This window comes from Macrosteles quadrilineatus, unplaced genomic scaffold, assembly GCF_028750875.1.
Source record: "Macrosteles quadrilineatus isolate MER2022 unplaced genomic scaffold, UCM_ALF_1.0 Scaffold_2__2_contigs__length_208266976, whole genome shotgun sequence".
Lineage (NCBI taxonomy): Eukaryota > Metazoa > Arthropoda > Insecta > Hemiptera > Cicadellidae > Macrosteles > Macrosteles quadrilineatus.
The window spans coordinates 152,826,145-152,849,905 of record NW_026542595.1 but is presented as its reverse complement, the minus strand read 5'-3'; the positions used below and the strand labels follow the sequence as shown (position 1 = coordinate 152,849,905).

The 23,761-nt window shown below is 33.5% G+C and overlaps 1 protein-coding gene across 2 annotated transcripts in view; it reads right to left on the bottom strand.

The window, feature by feature from the left end:
* Positions 1-22,236, bottom strand: part of LOC128986925 (protein Smaug homolog 1) — a 61,336-nt gene extending 39,100 nt beyond the window's left edge. The window contains exons 1-3 of one of the 2 annotated variants that reach the window (XM_054407537.1): positions 22,065-22,236; positions 5,952-6,109; positions 5,701-5,858 (exon numbers count right to left, since the gene is read on the bottom strand). The gene's annotated coding sequence lies outside the window, so the exon portion shown is untranslated. The remainder of the gene's footprint in view (positions 1-5,700; positions 5,859-5,951; positions 6,110-22,064) is intronic. The other variant, XM_054407538.1, reaches the window with a different exon arrangement.
* Positions 22,237-23,761: the final 1,525 nt, after the last annotated feature.

The window sequence follows — 23,761 nt, the reverse complement described above, 5'->3', positions numbered from 1 at the left end:
GACGACGTTGGAAATAGTATAATTAATCCCTGGGGTCTAGAGTAACTGTTATGAAACCAACTCGAGTTTAACATTGAATGTTAAACAATCACTATTCAATGGTTTTAACAACAAATGCGAGGCCGAGATTTGAAAATGGAAGATGTTGGAAAAACGCTTCTGGTCTGTGTGATTCTGCGTCATACTGCTAACTAAATCGCATAACTTATACTGTAAATAAATTAACGATAATTTCGACATTGTTAACTTATTAAAATAGCTCCAAAAACTATTTTTTTGTATAATTTTGCTATTAATATAAACCCCGTTTTGTTACCATTATTGAAAAATATCTACCAAAAAAAATCATAAATACAAACGCATCAAATTTGACTAACTGTTGATAAAGGGTCAATGTTACTGTACTGAAACATACAATAAATTGATAATAAACCCTAAAACATTATACCATAAAATAATATCTATATATTAATACGCAAGCGTGTTTATTTAAACCCTTTTTTCTCAGCTCGTGTGAATCCCATGGAAAATCTTCGCTTACTGTTGGAAAGATATTTTCCTGTAGATGTGCAGAATCACTTTATAAATTCAAATAGGCTCAAAAATAAGCACAAAAATTAATTTAAAAAATTAACATTAGTCTTATGGGTGACGAATAACAATGAAATATAAACAGAACATCAAAACAAATTCAATAAATTCCAATCATATGTTTTATTCACAGCGTGGGGTGAAAATAAAGAAGTCCTACATGAAATATAAACAGAACATCAAAACAAATTCAATAAATTCCAATCATATGTTTTATTCACAGCGTGGGGTGAAAATAAAGAAGTCCTACATGAAATATAAACAGAACATCAAAACAAATTCAATAAATTCCAATCATATGTTTTATTCACAGCGTGGGGTGAAAATAAAGAAGTCCTACATTACATATTTTGGTACTAGTTTATATAAATCGGGACTATTTTCTTTGGCAAAATCAGCAGATTATGAGGAACAAGCGTAATTGTAGTGCACGGCTATGTTTGCAAAACTGAATCCCGGCAAGATGGCTGCCAGGCTTGAGACAGAATTCGGAGGCCGATGTATAGGCCTACCACTGAACGCCCCAACTGGCCCCAACGCCCCAACTCGGCATGTGGTATGATGGTTGCTCGGCGGCCATTAGAGCCGTAGACGCAGTAACATAGCAACCAGTAACCAGCTCTGAACGGGACACTTATACAGTTTAAAATCAAAACAAATACATTAAATGAAACAAGCGGGAATGTCGATCATAACCAAAGCACAACAGCAAGTCTCGTCAAACCGTGGGGGTAAAATGTTGACCATCAATGTAACATCACATTTTATCAAACACATTTTATAAAACAGTATTTGGTTTGTAAACAATTAGCTTGGAGAAAATAGTTGGAAAATGAGTTTTACAATTCTTTACCGAGCTACTTATACGTGTTGAACTTAAAATATGAGATTAGTAAAAAATAAAACCGTATTGTTTTATCATTAGTTCGCAACATCTATATTATTGAAAGGATTTCTTGGATTTTTGTTTTTAGAAAATCTAATCCTAAATATTTCTGTTTATAGGCATATTGATTATCAATTTAAATCTCTTATCCTCTAGATGTCCCTTTTGCGGGTTTTGATGATCCCGTGAAAGACCTTCATCCTATAGGGTTTTAAAATTTCAGAATTTTCGCTGAATTCTGTTGTCAATCATATGCACTTTTTTCAAGTTTTCATTTTGTTTACATCAAAACAGATGGTCATGATACGACTTTGTTTACATCCTTATGAAAATGGGGGTATCGTTACAGTTGGTGAAGTTTCAGTGAATTCAATTGAAATATTGTAATGTTATTTGTATGAAATGTAAAAAATAAAATAACTCTCAACGATTTTGTGTTTTCATAGTGGTAGTGAGGTTTAATTAACATTTGTAATTTTTCGATAACTCGTAGAGATCGCGCACGCAATGCAAATAATAGGGATTCTGTATGTTCTGTGTGTAATTAGAACAAAACAGTATTTATCAAAGTACAATTTTAACTAACTTTATTCAACACAAATTAAAAACAAAATGAACAAGTAAACATTATAACCAGCTGATAATAGTTATAAAATAAATACGCAATAAGTAAAGGTACACATTTAGGATGTAACACCGTATAATGAGAAATAATCGTTTTCACCTTTTAGAACATTAAAAGATTGTAAATTTGAAGTGACGATGGCTGCTAGCTAATATAAATCAAAATTATCATTAAGAAGTATTGGGATAGGAATAATCTTTGACGTAACCTTAAGATCATTGATCAATAAAACAATGAAACTTTATGAAACAGCATTTGAACAAGTATAATCATGCGTAATTGGGTATAAAAATGCAACCACCAGTTTTACATCGTAATCAATCGTGTTAATCATTCGTTTTGAAATAAATAAATGAGTTAAAGAATAACGCAGTATTTTTACTAATTAATTTTTGACATTAATATAAATCAAAATTATCATTACAAAAACTAAAGATGTAAAAGCCCGCCGAAAGGTATGATTTCTGACGAATGTTGCGATAAAATACGAAAAATACTTCGTTTAAACACCATGTAGTAGTTACGCATAAACATGCATTAGGGTCAAATACCTCATCTAACGACTATTTCAAGTGTACCTACATCAACTAAATCATAACTACCATGAGTTGTAAAAGTTGTTTACACTACGATCACGTAAATATAGCCTTTACGACACATGTAGAAATTTTAACGACTATTTTAAAACTTCTACGAGTGTCGTAAAAACTAATTACGCGAGTTGCTTGCACTACTTTGCCTACGACCGTATTTTAGGTGCGTTTTTGAAACTTCATTGCCTAAACTCTTTATATTATTTTTTCAGGGAACAGGTGTTGCTAGCAGCATTCTTACTATAAGTACTGTTTCAAATACAAATAGAGAAAGACTACGTTTTTTGCAATATTGAACGAATCTAAACAGTTTAGTTACAGAATTAAAATAAAAGATTTAAGTATCTTATATTATTATTATTATTATCAGTGGACGATAGCAATAAAAGTTTAGAACATGGTAGTCGGGAGATCAACAATTTATTGAATTGGTCATTATTCTAATCCTCCTAGGTCGTTACCAGTTGATAAGTTGGTGTTCCAAGCATTACAATTTTACTTCTTTTCTCTCAATCCATGTACTGTACCCCATTGGTCCGTCAATTTACCACACTGGTGCTGTCAAGTAAGTAAACAATGCGGTAAAGTGAATCCCTTCGATTCCAAAGGCTAGTTTAAAAACGATCATAGGTAAAGGCAGTAAGCATACATTAAAATGCCGTAAACAATATTAAAATACAGCTCATACCATATGAATATTGCATGTTCACTACAACAAAATTATAGAACTGCGAATCTTATAAACATAACAATCCTATTTCTGGGTAAACGATAATTTAGGACTCGTAAAAACTTATCAGTTCAAAATACCCCAAGAGGTAGTGTTATCTACAGCTGTACCTCGAGATATGCACAAGGCCCCCCATTACTGATAAGGGTCTTTTGTTGCGTTGTTGTAACTCCCAATGGACTCGACAGATACTAATGACGTTTTCTGGCTAAGCGTAATAGCCTATAAGTCATTTTGGAAAGTAGTTACCCCTAAAAATATTTGGCTAAGATTACTGATATTATGTAAATTAATAAACATATTGAAACTCCAAAAGTTATGTCGAGAGAATAGAGGGATGATAATGTCATTTTCTGACAAACCTTAATCGTCTATATGTCATTTTAGAAAGTACAGTAGTTAACACAAAGTAATATTTTGCTAAGATTTCTATTTTTATTGATTTGTAAACATATTAAAATTATAAAAATTATGTCGAGAGAATTTGTGAGAGAGTTGCTAAATCGACATAACTTACTTTTGATTCCATTTTGATTTGTTTGAATAATTGTATAGCATATTCTCAAGAATGGGACGTTAAAAAAAAATCATACATAGGTATTGCGGTGTCAATATCACCTAGGCTTTAATTTGCATGGCCCCGTATTAAGACTGTTATGTCAAACATTAAATTTATTAATAATTTAAAATAATCAACAATAGCTAACACTTTCAATATTTGCCAATATAGTTATGAGATTGTTTTGTCCCTAAACAGTTAATCTCTGTACTTTTAGTTTGGTTGCGGTAGGAAAACACCCAGTAACATATATGTAACATCAACAATGTCGTCAATAAATTTAAGACACGAGTTAATTAATGTTCAAATAGTCTTTAATATTTTTAAGTCTGTACATATTTTATGAGTTTCATAAAGATACGTAAAGCTGATCAATACCTCATTGTACAATAGAAATACAGGCCTAGGAAAACTTTGAATGTAGGAAAAGTTATGTATTGTCACAGAAAACATACTACTATAACATACTACATGGTTATAGTATGTTTTCTGTGGTATTGTGCAAACTTCTTTATTCTTTCCCCACGCTGTAAATAAAACATATGATTGGAATTAATTTCATTTTTTTTTATTTTCTGATTATGTTTTGTTGTTATTTCGTCACCAACATGGCAACCCATGAGGCCAATGTTATTTTTATTATTTTAAATTCATTTTTTGTGCTTATTTTTGAGCCTATTTTAATTGATAAAGGGATATACTTTTCTTAGTATGCATAGACTTTTCCTACGATGCACACGAGCCGAAAAAAAAGGTTTAAAAAACATGCATGCCTATTAATGTACAGAAGGTAATTAGCCCCATATTAAAAAATCTCTGTAAGAAAAGTTGAATTTCCATTTTTGACCCTGGAATTAACATAAATATTTTCAAAATACAAATAAGACCTGCACATATAGGACCGATAACCTTTCTTGTTGTACAACCCGCGTGTAATTCGGTCCAATAGTAAGGTCAGGCTAGCTGTCATAAGTTTTGCAAAAGTTTTTTTTATATATAAAAGATAAAAAAACAATTGTTTGGCTGTATTCAAACTTTATAGTTGAAATGTTTAACTTAAACGAAATGCAATATAGAAGTCAATCGCGCATTTATCTCGACAACAAAGTTAGACGTTCAAATTTGGAAAGCAGTGAATATGCGCTCCTGCACTTAACATTTTTGACCACAATAAACAACGGTACATCGACTCGATTGAGAAGAATACCTTGAACGAAACAAGAGAAGATGTGAAACCCCAATCCGTATAGCAAATGCAGGTAACCTAGATCTTTTGTCAAATGTAGGCTCAAAGTCCAGGGGACCATCATAAAGTGCAGATGGCCGAGCATTGAGGAAATACTGTGAACGAGGGATGGGGTGGCGTTCCTCGAAATTAAACAAAGATTTGGAATTCGGTTTTTACATCTGTCAGGTAGATGACCTGGTCAAGGACACACTCTTATGAAGTATTAGCAAGGCATGACAACCGATCTCTTACAGAAATCCTGCAAACGAGTGTTTTAGTGATTAAAAATGTCCATTTACAATCCAAACACTGATTACAGCATGCCTTTAGGCAACCAACGGATGTACTCCAAGCCCTCCAAGCAGGCAACGCGCTCACACACCCGCGGATGCTATACCGGCCACGTTTACTATTATAACCGTAAATATTCAGAAAGATGTCAGCTGCGACGGTCCCGTGGTGTAAATCTGGATTTTCGTGCGGCTTACCTTGTTTTGATTACTCCAGCTGATGATTATGTTTTGATGATGAGCTGGTATTGTTGTATTGTTTGACAAAAAGAGACGAGTGGGTACATCGATACATCCAACCGACAGAAACAGAAAGCATTATGGTGAATTTCATCATTTGATGCGTGTCCTCGAATCTGAAAATGACAAATTAAATTATTCACTTGTTTCAGAATGAATGTTAAGTGCGACGGTCCCGTGGTGTAAATCTGGATTTTCGTGCGGCTTACCTTGTTTTGATTACTCCAGCTGATGATTATGTTTTGATGATGAGCTGGTATTGTTGTATTGTTTGACAAAAAGAGACGAGTGGGTACATCGATACATCCAACCGACAGAAACAGAAAGCATTATGGTGAATTTCATCATTTGATGCGTGTCCTCGAACCTGAAAATGACAAATTAAATTATTCACTTGTTTCAGAATGAATGTTAAGAATGAACGCTTTTTACATGAAGCTCTTTACGCTCTTTGTAAGAATGATATGCTCAAAATGTGTCCGCCACGTTTAAAAATGTCGCTGAAGGCTGAAGGAGCGAACGGTAGCCCCGCGTTGGACGTGACCGTGGAAGGTATAAGCGATTTTTTACAAGTAAATAGCATACATACAGCAACGTACGCCATGTACAGTGTGGAATCAGGTATAATGTAGCCCTGGTGTGGAGTGACCTAGAATCTTTTATACTAGCGGTTCCCTAATTTTGTCCAAACCAGCTTCATCGTAGATTTGTTTACATCCCTCATATTGTATTAGCCTACACATTAAAATTGTTATTATTACTATTTTATGTTGTGCTATAGGCTATTTAATTGAGCAAAGTTATTATAATTGAAGACTAGCCAAAACACTATTATTTTGAAAAATGAAAATTGACGAGACATGTGATGCTTTTGTTTACCAATTTCCCAACACACTTATGATCAATTCGTGCGTTCGTGGTATACCACGATGTTTTCGTGATAACGAGAGATGATATCGACGTAACCGTGATCACAGGACACAAGGCCCACGAATGCTTGAACAGAACTTAAGGCTAAGCATGACGTAAACGGGATCCCACCACGAAGTATATACTATTTATGAAAGATAAATTTTCCAATAAACTTTCGCAATGACACACTGCTATCAAAGTGCGAATAGTCTTCATCAGTGTTTTATTGATTTGATTTGATTTTTAGGAGTAAATCATCAGTTGATCGAGTAAAACAGTGGCATTAACAAAACAGTGGTATCCGCGCAAGTATACTATTCATGAGTCCACTAACACTAGACGAATATTGTTTTGAAATAAACGAAATTGTACTCGAAAAGGTACTAGGCAAAGGGATGTATTGATGTGAAGATTAAAAAGGTTTTTCAGCAATTGCAGTTCCCTAATAAGTTTCCTAAACGCCTTTAAGGAGGTGGTCTACTACTAGTGATGTGGGCCGGGTGGTTATACCAATGTTATACACAAAATATTGTGGGTATTTATAAAAAGTATAAACATCAACCGTGTTTTGCATAGTTCAATGGATTTTTAATATCAAAATGGGTATAAATGACATGAAATGGGTATGAAATGAGAAATATGGGGAATTAAAAACTCGTGAAACACCCATACGATAAAAGTGGGTATTTTAAGATTGTTAAGCGGGAATTTATAATTTTAACCGTGGCGTCGGTTTTATAGATATGAGGACCGGCATACAAAATGACAATTTTTGGTGAAAAAACTATAAACATTAAACATTTAAATGTTTACTTAACACAACATACTTTTTTTTTAACTTATTGACACAAGATAACTTTTGTAGTACCGGTATGTGAATTTACTTGGAATTATAACATGTAGGCCTATATAGCATCACAGATTCAAGAGTTGGTCTATGATAGTATGAAGGTGGAAAATAAATAGTGAACTACAAGAATATGATTTTGACAACAGTTGGTAATGTACGTTTGATACATAAATATTCCAGAGATACCTAAACATCTGCATTTTCTATATTATGCTTGTGGGTTTCCTGATTCTTGACAAACAGCGCAGCAAGTGAGCACGCTTGGGACGTGGCGTTTTGGGTGTGTTAAAAAATGTGTTTATGTAGCCCTTGGGCTGTTGATAGCGAGATTTGTTATCTATATTATAAGCACCATACGGTATATATTGTAGTAGAATCTATATACCAAGTATGATCGTATAATTTATGTTTATCTCAATTTTGTTTTATTGCATACTTTTACCATGACCATAGTTGCACCATAGTTGCATAAAGTATAATTAGAAAGTAATTGCTAATATTGCAAAGTTCTTTCAGCGATTAGATGTTTATGGTTTGTAATAAGAACCAAATAATTCATAATTAATCTTAATTCATAAAAAATAATCCTGATTCATAAAATGCGTCTGTTTAAGATATTGTTTTAATTATTGAACGCAGTTAACCACAATCGAGCATATTCACCCCAGAAATGAAGCGTTGTCAGTTATATTGTCTTATATTGGACTCGTCTTATATTAGTATTTTTTATTTGAGGTAAAGTCTTGGTGATGTGTCTATTTAAATATTAAAAATACACTTCATGTTCTAGCCTGAAGATTGGCGGCATTTTTGGCAAGTACAAAAAGCCGACCTGTCGCCAAAATAGGGGTGGGTGTCTGCTCTCACACCCTTGTCGGCGCGGCTCAGGGGTTTATGGCGGGCCCATAATAAGGCTAATTTTAGCGAACAAGTTAAAACTGGGACAGAAAAGCGTGGGAACAGGGCTGTAAACATATTTGAATGTGAGACAACTTTGGTCGCGGCGCCAACGACTGACCAACCCTTGTTGAGTCATAGATCGGTGGCAAAAAATACAGTGACAGCAATTCAGCACAATTATGGGCCATCAGAAAACCTCCAAGGTCAGAACAACGTGAGAACAGGGTTGGAAAATGTTAAGAAAACCCAACCGACTAACCAGAGGGTAAATTCAGTTAGTGGGAACAGCATTGGGGAAATATACAAATTACGATAGCGGTTGTTATGATTATGGCAACAGACACAACAATGAATAAACTGACTCTTACAAGCATTTAAACAATTAAACATTTGTGATCAATAACACTATAAACATCAGTGTAAAATGTCTAATATCCACAAATAACCCCTGCTAGAAGTATTAAATTAATCTGAACTAATTGGGCACGGTATCCGAGTTGTATGGATTACTGGAAGTCCCAATTATTATTTTACTACTAGCTGTTGTACCCGTGCTTAGCAACGGGAAGAAGACACAAAATAAAAACATTTTAATCTTTACATCTGTTGCATATAATAGTTACACATCCGCCAACCCTTTTACAAAATTCAACTTTTATAGCCTTAATAGAAACGTTTAAGTTATATGACTTTTAAATCTGGTAAGTAGTGGATACCACCATTTTGGTTTTGATTAATTTTAAATCTTGTGTAGTAGACCATGAGCCACCAATATGAAACCCTCCCCCCCCGTGGGAATTTATGACTTATACTTTTTTTTGTTGGTACTAGTGGCTTGTAGGGACATAAGTCCCTAAAAAGCTCAAATGTAAAACAACTTTTTGCAATACCGGTATTTAAACAAACTTAGAATAACATTATCTATGTGTCAGAATAGGCATCCCTACACCATATCTTTTGTGTAAAAACCAGTTTGTTGTTCTTCTTTGTTTGCTTTTGTTGATGTCATTTTCAATAAATAATTTGAATCACTCCAGTGGTTTAACATGAAAAGGCAGCAAACATATCATTGTTTGTGAATAAATACTGGTTTACTAAGGTAGCTTTGGTCTTGTAGTTAATGAGGATAAATAAAAGCTTCCCTGTTTGGAATTTTAAAAATTCATTGGAGGTTCGCCTTCAGATGAATTGAAGACGCCTGCAATTTCATCTGCAGTAGGCTTATTATACATACGACGATCCATATTTATCCTGTCTACAAACCTAAGTTCTAATTCACTGTCACCTTGTACAACCATTTCTTCCGAAGCTCTTTTGTACATTTGTGCAAATGGATTTTCTAATAGAGTTTCAGCTAGTTTTGACAATATTTCAGGTTTTAAGTCACTATTTTCTCGACGCCTTTGACGAATTTCTGTTGCTGTTGATGTGTCAATAATGTACAATTGGCCATATACACATCATGTTGAGGCAGCAAATCTGAGATTGAACGATAAATCTGTCCTTGAATTTTGAAACAGTATGGTCCTTTTCCTGGATATTTATCCTGTCTACAAACCTAAGTTCTAATTCACTGTCACCTTGTACAACCATTTCTTCCGAAGCTCTTATGTACATTTGTGCAAATGGATTTTCTAATAGAGTTTCAGCTAGTTTTGACAATATTTCAGGTTTTAAGTCACTATTTTCTCGACGCCTTTGACGAATTTCTGTTGCTGTTGATGTGTCAATAATGTACAATTGGCCATATACACATCATGTTGAGGCAGCAAATCTGAGATTGAACGATAAATCTGTCCTTGAATTTTGAAACAGTATGGTCCTTTTCCTGGAATATCTTTCTTACTGGCTGAAAAATAAGCAAAAGCCATCGCACTGTTGCATTGTCGAATGAATTTATACAGTTGTGGGCTCTCTTCAAACAAACTTTTAAGTTCTACATTAGTTTTTGACTGAGGAAGGTTAATAAGTCCGTTATGGCAACATGGCATAAAATGATTATTCGTTAGTTCTTCTCTAAAATGAAGAGCACTACATTGAATGCACTCTTGGTCCAATAATCCTGCATCATGGATCTTTACATTTCTCTCGTCTACCATGGGTCTCCTAAAAAGGGGTTGTAACATATCTTGATTAAGTTCGTCATTATCTAATCTTGCTCTCCTACGCGCACTGTCATTCCTATGAACAGTTCCCCGCCTTTGTGGTATTCCCCTGGCGTTCATACTAATTACAGTACTTATAATGAAAAGAATATATATCCAGCAGCCTACATACCAAAACATCTTGAATCCCTGGTGATTTTATAAAAGTATGATCGAATATGATTACTCTACGTTGTATATTCACTGCACTAAAAAAAATTACTTACGAAGGAATGCAAATACACAATTTTAGAACCAATAACATTTATAGGTTATTTTAGTTGTATATATTCACACAACCTTAACCTTAAAATGTGTAGAAATATAAAGAAAACAACATCATTTAAAATAAACTTGAACATATGATTTAAAAATAAAAACAAAACAGAAGTTAGATTTAATTTCGACTCTTTGATTATTTATACAGAATATTTATTCTATGTCGTTTATTCCTTTAACACGACAATAACGTAAAAGCATGAAAAAATGAAACTTGAGTATATGATTTAAATATAAACAAAGAATGCAGACGTTTTTCCGACTAATCTTCAATATTTCAGTTTTATTATAGTATACATTTCATAGTTGACTGGCTAAAAGTAAACCTAATGCGTGTATTGATCACTGTTTTCAAATCTGTGGCACAGCTTAAACAAAGAATGCAGACGTTTTTCCGACTAATCTTCAATATTTCAGTTTTATTATAGTATACATTTCATAGTTGACTGGCTAAAAGTAAACCTAATGCGTGTATTGATCACTGTTTTCAAATCTGTGGCACAGCTGTTTTAATTTCAAAAGATGTAAACAAATTAAACCTCATGTTGTTTTAATGGGAAAAGTTTTATTCTGTTGCGAATTTATGGTAAAAAAATAAGAAAAATGAATAGTTTTCCCTCAAAATTCACGTCAAGACCTTTAAAATAAGACCCCTCCCATCCTTCTACGGCCATCCAGTCACTCACAATTTCTTTACAAAAATTTGACTTACGGAATCTAAATATATAAAAGGCAAAGCCCTCACTGACTGACTCACTCACTCACTCACTCACTCATCACTAATTCTCCCACTTCCCATTTACCTAGGAGGCTGAAATTTGGTACACTGATTCTTTAGGCATTAAATAGGAAAACTAAGTTGTTTTTATTCTGATCGGACTCTCGGGCTCCGCCCCAGTGGCTCTGGAGTTTCCCATGTTAACCTTATGAGTACTCATATTTAAATGGAATTAATGAATCTTAACAGCTGTTTCAATTAAACAAGTTTGTTCTGTTTTATGATGTGCAATAGCATTAAAGTTACAAGGATTACCAACAGGGTGCAGCACTATTATTTTTGCTTTAATTTATGACAACAGCAAATTTGCAACCAAAAGGTGAGTGAGCGTAGCGAACGAACTTCAACCTGGAGGCGAGTTAGCGTAGCGAACGAGCTAACCTGAAGGCAAGTGAGCGCAGCGAACGAACTCCAACCTAAAGGTGAGTGAGCATAGCGAACGCACTTCAACCAGGACGTGATTGAGCCATGCGAACGAGCTCACTTATGAAGTAAAACGGGGCAAAGCCCGCGGGTACAGCTAGTTATATATATAGATAACTGACTGATTTTTTTGAGTCTAAAACATATAAAAAACGTAAACAATACTGGAGCTATTGATATTCAATCATCGAAAAACCTTACAAATTTTTTTATGTTGGATGTTCACCTTGCGTTTGCTTGAAAACCGTCCGATTTGAATAACTAATATCTTAAATGCAAGCCGGTATTTCACTGAAGATTCTTAGACCAAAATATATAGGGTTATATAATTATAAATGGTAAAATACTGTACAATTTAAATTGAAATACGAATGAAAAAATATATATCAAACCTATGTTTTTTGGTCGAGTAATAAAGTAGATAAATATACAATGATGCTTGATGTGAAATATACATATATTTCATATATATATATATGCACACATGTGCATACTACCAATTTAAGACCTCAATCATGAAGATCGGACGTGTAGAAGAGCCAAAGAAACTCGGAAAAGAAAAAAACAAATTTAACTCCCTTTAGAAATACATGAGGGGTAAATTTAATTTACGTATAAGCCGAGTGGGACTGTCGATAAATATATACTGATGCTTGATGTGAAATCTGTGCGTGCATACCTTCAATTTGAGACCTCAATAATGAAAATCGGGTGGGTAGAAGCGCCAAACGAACTCGGAAAAGAAAAACCAAATTTAACTCCCATAAGAAATACATGGGAAAAAATGTTGTTTACGTATAAGCCGAGTGGGACTGTAGGCAACTATATGCCGATGCTTGATGTGAAATCTGTGCGTTAATACCTTCAATTTGAGACCTCAATCATGAAAATCGGTCGGGTTGAAGAGCCAAACGAACTCGCTAAAGAAAAACCATTAAAAATATATATATATATTCATGATATTTTTGTGTTTTCCGGAACATGCTGTAATTCACAAGTGGCAAACACCTAAAACCTTAAAGTACATGTCAATACGAACACAAAAATGTATATTTCAAAAATTCCCACGGGGGGGGGGAGGGGGGGGTACAGACCAGCCTCCGCTCTATAGGCTGATATGAGAAAAACTTACCAAATCTTCGAATAAAACATTGACATACATGATTTACCTTTATCTTACATATCTTTTAATTTATTGTTGACATTTTAAATTTCAATTTTGAAGTTGCAAAAATACTAATTATTAAATTTAAATGAACATTTTTTTAAATTTCACTCTTCTTTATCTTTATATTAAATCACAAATCCTTCCATCTTCAGTTTCTTCACTCACAATAAATCATTAGCAAAACTAAGTCAGCTGTTATAAACTTTAGAAATATTGCTGTGCCTTATCAATACAGTTTTTTTTTAAAATATTAAAGAAACTATATCTATAGGTACTATAAAAAATTTTAAACAAATAATTTAGCATTAAAGACAGCAGACAAAACTAATATGATTATCAAAGCATCAAGGACTAAAAAATGTAATAGCAAATACAGTATATGCTTCATTGCATCTCTGATTCTACTCTACAAAAATATCAACAAACAACTTAATATACAAACTCGTTTTGTTAATCAGTTCCATCGTCCATTGCCTTTACATTTTCACACTTACCATTAAGTAAACATAGTAACAGATATTTCATTGATTTTATAAAAAAAGAACACTGTAGGCTACTGCTTAGTTTTATGATATTTTCCTTGGTTTGATTTAATCAGTGGTGTGACAAAACACAAATAATAAAGTAATAAAGTATCAAATAAAGTAAATGTGAACTGAAAGCTATGTTAAGATAAAATAAGAGTATTTTGTATTAGCATTTGATAATTAAATATAGTTACATACAACAGATTTTAGAAAACAAAAATCAACGTACAAGTTAGTTATTGATGATATTCTTTAGTTTTTAAGCATAGGTTTAGCAAAACACAATAACTTAATTTACCTAAATATACACATAAAAAACAATGTGATGTGCAAGTTATGTTAAGTTAATCCAACACATGTTAAGCAGTTAGAATTTATTTAAAGCAGCCTCCAAATTCATATAAAACATCTATACTTTGTAATTTTAATGCTGTTTCCATGAAAACATACCAATAACATTATTTTCATAACTTAGACGCTTTAAAAAATCCAAAGCAGAGCCGGAGTTGATACAGCAACGGTTATAGAATCTTTTTTTCTATAATCATTGACATAGTTTTAGAATAAATAATCCATGATAAAAGGTTAGATTAAAATAAACCTACCTCATAGTTATGGAAAATATTATATTTAATTTCTTTGTATCAGCTGTCTGAAATTGTGAAATATGCAGTTTTTCTTGTTTACATTTAAATGTCAAAGCAAATGTAAACAAACATTGTTAGTGTTCTCATCACAGCCAAGGAGACCAATCAATATTTACTTTTAAAATGTTCACCTCAGAACTTTTAAAGCCAAAGGGGCAAAGCCTACGGTCAGTATCGAAATGTGAATAGTCCTATAATGGTCCTTGGTAGCTATATTTTTGTATAATGTAAGCCCAGTTGGTTCAGTAGTTTTTGCACCAAGTAATACACATACAGACAGACACCGTTAGATTTTTATATAATAGTATAGATTATATCCTATTATTTTATTATTATTAGCGAATTTTCCTATAGGAAGGTAGCTATTTACCCGTATACTGAATGCTATTACCGTAGGTGGCAAGGTAAGACCTAGGCCCAGGACCGCCAAATAATAATTACTTTGATAATAATGCAATAATAACTTTGATTTTCGAGAACGTTTTTGAGAAAATCCAAAATTAAGGGTGATAAATAGCTTCGGGCCTTGATCAAGGCCCAGGACCACCAAATAATAATTACTTTGATAATAATGCAATAATAACTTTGATTTTCAATAACGTTTTTGAGAAAATCCAAAATCAATGGAGATCAATAACTTCGGGACTTGATTAACGCATTGGGCATAAGTACTATAGTTCCTAACTAACTGTAAACGTTGGTTTTTGGTACATACTGGTATTTTTCCTTAGAACCGGTGGTGGCAGCAAGAATCATTTAAACCACAGAAAACATATTACAGTAGTATGTTTTCTGTGATTTATACGTACAAACACATCACTACTATTTATATACAACTTAGTTATCGTTGGATATAAAATATGGACTAACACGATCGGGTGAAATTTAATTGCGAAGAATTCGTGTTGGCTTGAAAATGTCCCGGTCCGATATTGTATTTGCGAAGGTTTATATTGTTCCTATACAGTTATAGTTTTGCCAGCGTATCTGGAAAAATGTACACTATTATGCCTTCCTGTTCTGAATATGAAGGTTTCAACTTACTACAAGATGCCCGCAAGTAGAACGGGCACACGGCTAGTATTTTAATTTTAAAAACACACTTTGTTAGCATCCTTGTAGCAGAAATCCTAGGTACTCGTTAAATCAAATGTTATCTGGGCTAGATAGATTTAATTGAAAATCATAAAAAAATGGAAATTCGCTTAGTCCGCAGGTTTGCTGCGGCGGGAGAATTTCATTATTTTACTATACTGTACTATCCTATTACTTTAGGTTTAGCTTGATTATGTCCGACTACGGAAGTCGACTACGGTATGGTTTAGGAATATGAATTGTTTAAGCAATTTCAGCAATAACAATAATATGCAATGAGGTTTTGGTGGTATTCTGATTTTCAAGGTTGCCTGCATTAACAGCTACGCAACCAACAAACAATGTAGCTCACTGAGCAGCATTCTACGTTTGAAGCCAGTGCTAACTACCATTATCTTGAAAATTAAGTAATACATTTAATAATGCACTCCAAGCAATGACGGAAAAACGTTCTTATGACCATTAATTATGGACTCATTAATTGTCATATGGCATATTTTATTATTGGGTAATGAATCCATATATAAATCCAAAAGTACCCATGAACACCCCCAAGTCACACCCCCATAAACCATATAAGTTACTTAAAATGTTAGTCATGACGAGAAACCTTGCACAAAATATCCATTATTTCATAAATTGCTCTTTAAGGACGTAATTTAATCCAGTAACCTAACGCATTTTACCTTGCATGAAATGGGGTAGTAAGTTTCTTTTTTTTATGTTGTTTGTAATAGTACCGAGTTGGTAAATCCAAATTTTCGACCTCGGCGACCTTCCGGATCACCTCCAAAAAGCTAAAAAATCGGCAGAATTACGCACTATTTTTACGTTTGTCCGATTTTGACCCTGAAGCACCACTTTTTCATAAAGAACAACCACAACCATTTTTAAAGTATATTAAATTACCTATCATATAAGACCAAAATGGTTATTACAGGCCTAATAGTTTTCAAGGTATGACTCCGCAAACAAAGGCTAAAATTACCAAATTTTGAATTTTTTTTAAGTTTGGCTAACGATAACCCTTAAGCATAACTTTATCGTTATTTTTCATTAAAACAACCATAATTACTTTGAAACTGCATTAAATTACTCACAATTTAAGACCAAAATGGTGATTATAGGCCTAACACATTGAGAGATATGCCTCTTCAAGTTTCATAAAATCTTCCATAAATGTTTGTATTTTAAGATTCGAGTTGTTCAATTTGATCAAATTTTATAAAATAACCATAATAAGAATATATAAAATTTATTTAATTTCAACAACATATTATAAGTTTTTTATGGAAGAAATCTATTGTAATTCAAATGTTTATACAGTACTATCAAGAGGAATTGATATAAAGAATGAAGATGCAACAGTGAAAAAAGGTTTCAACTTTGCTGTTGTTATGCCATGCAATATATTACTTCTTTTATGTCAGGATTTACTGGCACTCCTCAGGACCTCCTGTCCTGTCTGTGCTGTATGAACTGAGCAGTAGTGGGGGGAAGGACCAACTTGTTCAAACTACAGCACTGACACTAGAAGGACATGGGTATAGGTATCCTTACATGAGCCTGGTAATAGATAAGGAACTCTTACACTGGATCTGCCTGCCTGCATGCTTATGAATTTTCACAATTTCTTGATAAGGAATAAGATTAAACAACCTGTAGGTATGCTATACCTTTAAGCTTTAAATCAAGAGGACAAATTTTTACAAATTTCAAGAACTTAATTGAAAATAAGACTAATAATATGATTTTTTGGGTGAAAAAAGTTGTCTCAATTTGAAATTTCAAAGTCCTATAACTTTTGAATGCTTCAACCCATCAGTATGGGATTAACTGCAGGATGTATATAATTCAAATATTTACAATATCTGACAAAAAAAACTATATGTCATCATGAGTCATATCATGGTTGTTTGTAGGTAATAGTGACCACAGGTGTCCATAGTTCCCATGGCACTGTGGGTGGTCTTTAGCTCTTTCCTGTGTTAAAACTTAATTCTTGCGTAAATTGTAGGTTTTTATTGGTATTTTTTGGTTTCTTACCTTGCTCTAACTAGTATCTTTTTTATATATGAGGTTTTAAAAAGTCAATAGTGATTAATTTGAAAAATATTAACAAATGATGTTTGGTTTGCACAACAAAACTCGCTTAAATTCTTGTAAATCTGACTTTGTTTTTGAATTATGAAGCAAACTATTGACTTTTTATAGTCTAAATTGGTTCTATACCATTGAGTATATAGTCCTTCAGTGTAATAAAGCATTTTCAAGCGTTAAATATATATAAACTGCAAGGAAATAAACAAATTAAGTAAAATGTTAGCAAAAACAATTTGAGTATTTTACGTAATGTTTTCACTCATTAAATATGATTTTTTTGTCTAAGTAAGAATTGTATTCCATTTATATACTCTTTGTGTAATTTATAATACCATAATCCTATTCAAAATTATTCAATTTAAGCTTTTTTGCCATTTTAAAGTTGAAATCAGAAAATCTGTTACGCAAAATCAATGTTTACGTAATGTTTTTCACCTATTAAATGAGCTTTATTTGTATATCTTATAGTTGTATTCATTTCATACACTTTTTATGCAATTAAAAAAAGCCATAATTGTATTCTAAATTATAATATTTAAGCCAATTTTAAGCATTTCAAAGTTTAAGACACAAAATGTGTTAGGTCAAATTAATTAATTTACGTAATGTTTTTGACCCCTTAAATGGGGTTTATTTGGAAAAAATACGATTGTAATCCTTTTATACACTCTTTATGCTATTACAAAAGCCATATCGGTATTCAAAATCATAGTATTTAAGCCATTATTTGGTATTTCTATGTTGTAAACAGTTTAATTCAAAATCAAAATTACGTAAAAATGAATACCGTTCGTCACAGGCCTGTGTTCTATCCCCGAGAACCATTTATTGTAACAATGTACGTGTGTGTTTATGTAGATAGATACAATAGATTTATTTCCATTTAAAAATAAATTTTTATAACACAATCTGTAGGCTACTCGAAATGAAATAAATTTGTCTATTTCTTATTAAGGTTCTTTTATAAAACTTGACAAAATTGAATAGCTTGAAAGTTGAATCTTAAAATACAAACATTTATGGAAGATTTTATAAACCTTGACGGGGCATATCTCTCAATGTGTTAGGCCTATAATCACCATTTTGGTCTTAAATTGTGAGTAAGTTAATGCAGTTTCAAAGTAATTATGGTTGTTTTAATGAAAAATAACGATAAAGTTATGCTTAAGGGTTAACGTTAGCCAAACTTTAAAAAAATTCAAAATTTGGTAATTTTAGCCGTTGTTTGCGGAGTCATACCTTGAAAACTATTAGGCCTGTAAAAACCATTTTGGTCTTATGTGATAGGTAATTTTATATACTTTAAAAATGGTTATGGTTATTCTTTATGAAAAAGTGATGCTTCAGGGTCAAAATCGGACAAACGTAAAAATAGTGCGTAATTCTGCCGATTTTTAAGCGTTTTGGAGGTGATCCGGAAGGTCGCCGAGGTCGAAAATTTGGATTTAGCATCTCGGTACTATCACAAACAACATAAAAAAAAGAAACCTACTACCCCATTTCATGCAAGGTAGACTCTGATTTTTATAACAAGGTGACTGGGTTAATTCCTTTCTAAAGGGAACTTTCCATAATGTTAATAGTATCTCAGCTGTACTTATTGGTATGTTATTCTTTTAATTTATTAAGTTACCTTATATCAGTTGTGATTAATTGCCTGTATTTCCTTTGACTATTAATACAATCCAGCTAAAATTAACCAATATATAGTTCTATTTTAATACAGTATAACCCCGGTTAACTGAACTCGGGTTAACTGAAACGGTTTGATAAAATAATACAAGGCTAAAATATATTTAATACGTAATGTAAAAAACTTTAGTTACTTAAGTTCTTTAGTTTAAAGTATTTTCTAACCCACTGTAGCATTAACAATGAGTACCTAATATTAAAAAAAAATCAATTTCAATTCCAAAATTTGATGGTAAGAATACTTTATCTTTGGTTTAACACAGTGGATTCAAAATTATTACTCTTCCCCCATCCCTTTGTCAAATAAAAATCTTCCAACTTTCAATGATTCAGAAAAATCTGGCATTATCGAATATTCTCATTGTAATTTGCATAATTTCCAATAACAAAATAGTAAATATATCTTTTTTCAAAAGACTTTGCCAATGTCATCCAATTGTAAAACAGCCTCACCTTTGCTTTAAAATTGGAATCAACAACTCAAATTTAAAAAGTATGGAAAAAGCCGCTTAATTAATTAAGTTAATATCTCTCATTACAGAATCCAATAGTTAAAGATCACACGTATTGGAATATTGTAAAACCTGGCATTTAAATACTAGAAGTAAGATAAATACCTTTGATCCTTTGATTTATACCAAACCTGAAAACTGAAAACAGTGTATTTTACTGTATAACATAGCTAATTCAGTTTATTGTTAACTAATGCAATACATTTTTATCTTTACGGCTGAATGAAATAGTATGATTTGTTTAATTTATTTCACATATATTAAAGATACTACATACTACTACATAAACATGTTTCATAGAGTAAACAAAGTGCAATGGATTTACAAACACAGTGTAAGAACACAATAAGAAAATAAATAAAACTAGAGGACCCATGTTCTGCAATGTTGAAATAAATAAGCCTTTCATATCCGAGAAATAATCAAATTTATGAATTATGATTGAGTTATAACAGTATCTTGAACTGGTTCAAATTATCAATAGCTCAAATTAAAGCCTATAATTTAATAATTATTTTGAGTCTAACACATAAAAAAAAACATAAATAATACTACAGCTATTGATTTTTTCTCATGGAAAACCCTTAAAAAAATAATTTTTATGTTGGTTGTTCACCTTTAGCTTAAAACTCTTCCGATTTGAATGAAAGCCGGTATTTCACTGAAGGTTCTTAGACCAAAATAAGTTGTGTAGGATTATATAATTATAACCCTGGTGAAAAACATCTAAAATTAAAGTAAGAATTCTAAAATAAATCAAATTGACATTTTTTTTTTTGAGTAATAACAGTAGATAAATATATGCCGATGCATGCCAAGCCAAACGAACTCGAAAAACAAAAACCAAATTTAACTCAAATAACAAATACATGGAGAAATTTGGTTTATGTATAAGCCGAGTTATGTAAAAAGTCGGAACCTTTGTGAACAATCAATTCCACAAACAGAATGTTTTTATCAATTTCAGTTTAGAAAATACAGTTTGTTTCCAAATTTGAGAAATAGGTGTTTTTTACATCTGGCCTAAATCAAATTTTGGAATAGGTACCTGCCATTTTGGCTAGGGGTGAGATAACTACCTCAGGTTTACGTCATTGTGTTTTTTTTTACAAACCTTTCAAAACGAGGGGTCCCTCAATAGGGGTTGCTATTTGAACAAAATAATTCACCCCCTACCACTATCCTGTTAGAGGGGGTTATAAACAGTTATTTTATGAATACAATTGCGGAACCTTTGTTAAAATCAATGCCGTAAACGGAATATTTCTATATAGGCTAATTCAGTTTAGTAAATACTACCCACTAAAATCTCCTCCACTCTTCGGACACTAGCCTGAGAACACTTGTCACACTTCATCAGAAATAGACCGAGTTCGCTTTTGCCCGAAGGACTTACTCCGTGTCCAGCCGTTCGTTTCTTACACGATCTAGACTGTGATTCGATATAGATTGTTCTTTTTAAGTTGAAATATATTCTGGACAAAATGTGACCAACAGTCCCAGTTGTCCTCACCCTCCAGTAAGGTATTTCAAATTGATTCCACTGGCAGCGCCCCAAAATGGTGAGTGGCCTCCCGGCGGAGCTTAACCCATCGTCGACAGCGGAAAAGGTATTTTCCTCATCTTCGGGAATGCTCGGGCAGTAAACTTAGGCTAAATACAGTCAGGTGAATTGGTTTTGACTATCAAGTGCAGATACGACTGAAAATATCCGTGATCTGACAAGAACTGTGTGAGATAGTGGCCGACCTCACCGTGCCACCATTCCACCCACGGTTGGACTTATCTTATGATTCTGGCAGTCCAACGTCCTGGATTCTCCCTATCCCAGCTCTCTTACCACACCTGAAAAGTGCGGGAGCGCCCTACTGTTCTTGCAGCGTCCTAATCCAACCTTACTTCAAAACACTTAATACAGCCTTGTTTATTCTAATGTTGTATATATGTATGGCTATATCTTGAGTAGGCCTAATATTCTTCAGCGGTCAGAAATAATGGTATTTCATTTCATTTCATTTATTTATTTCAACGGTATATTTGGATTCAGGAGGTAAAAAACTATACAGGTATCAAACTGAAAAATTCATTTGGGTATTTGGGGCACCCAGAGTAAATGAATACCGCTTAATTTATTGGAGGTGTAGGGAGTTTACATAACGTATTAAAAATAGTAAGCACTAACTAGATTAATATAATTTAGTATCTTTTACTACACTAGGCTAATGGTTATGAGGCATAAATGTAAAATGGCATTATTTACGAATCTTAACCTAACCCTTGGCCTAGGCCTACCTTAATACATGCTGCTATTGAAAACTTTTGAGATGGAGTATTTAAACTGTAGCTAGTAGTCTGAATTTTTAGTCCACGCTACATTTTCCTAGATATATAGTTATCAAATTACATTAAATGTCACGTACACCACGAACTCAAATTGGCATTTTTATACTTCTGTCATTACTCATTCCATTCCAAAATCCAAACACCAAACCAAATCATATGATCGAATTCACACACACATCAAACAAGATGATAACAAGCAGACGATTAAACTGTTTGAGCAAAGAAAGAGGAAGAGGAATGTATGAGGGTATATAACACTTCTGAGCGTCGATTATAAATCAAGGGAGTAAATATGTAAAGTGTTGGCCATCAGAAATTACGCAGAGGCAGTAAGATATAGTTTTAATACATCTTAAAATATATGATTGTGTGTTGCCAAAACCAAAATATATGCTTATCTGTACTAGTTTTAGTATTTTATAATTGTAGTATAATTTTAAAAAATTGTGTTTTATCCACGGCCGCCTTTAACTTCAAGCCGTGGCCTTCGAAGTGGCAACTCACAAGTAGGGTTGTAACAGCTGTTTTATTTGGAAGCAGCTTAATAATATTTGAGTATTTAGTATTTGGTATACCATGGAAAAGATTGCCGAAAAGGCGGTATCCCTGCCCGATGACAGATTACTGCCTTCAAAGAAACGTCGGAGGCACGTCGGAGTTCCGTGTTAGCCATTGAAGAGGACACATGGGGTACCCCACTACACTTCAGTTCAGTAAGCAAATTTAATCTCGCAAAAGGTATTTATTATACTTTTACTTTAATTTTTTGGGCTTTTCCCATTATTCTATCCAACATTTGGATCGTCGGAGGAAGTCCGGAGAAACGTTGGTTTGAGAGTCCTCCAAAAAGAGAGGAAGGTGTCCAGACCAAAAAGACTACAGTAAAAGCCAAGGCAACTCAGACGGACCTCTCGTCTATTGTGCCCAGACCTTTTTCTGACGTAGCTGCAGCTCCAGCGAAGCGCCGACAGCCACAGCAACCAGGGAAGTTCCCAAAAAGGGTCAGTTGTAGAGACACCTGGGGCTGAGTGGGAAAAACGCCTTTCCAAAAAGGAGAAGAGGCAATTGAGGCGGGTGGAGGTCGCCTCCATGAAGAATGTGGCAGTGAAGGCACAGCCAACCAGCGTGGTCCAGACTGGGCCCGGCTCAGCCCCTGCTCAGAAAAAGTCGCTGCCAAAATAGCTCAGGACGGAGGCAATCGTGGTCAAACCCTCAGGGGGTAGATCTTTCGCCGAGGTCTTTGGGGGCTATTAAGGCCAAAGCTAAGCCGGAGCAGACCGTTACGGTTGTAAGTTCGATTAGACAAACTCGGGACGGGAACGTTCTCCTTGAACTGGGTAGGTCGAAAGACAAGGCTGCTTTTACTGCCGAACTGAAGGCAGCTGTTGAAGACCAGGGCACCGTCCGTACTCTTGAGCCATTGATTGTGTGTCGACGGAGATTGATGTTGTTGAGGCCCTGAAGAAAGCTATCCCCGAGCTTGGCGGGCAAATCTATCAAAGCTATTACCATAGATAAAACATACCTATTACATAATTTTCCTCTTTATAAGATTTATAAGAACTGATTTTCTTGTTAAATGGTGTAACCAGAAATAAATAAATAAACGCAAGTAGACTCCTCATTCAATGTAAATGTTGAAGCTT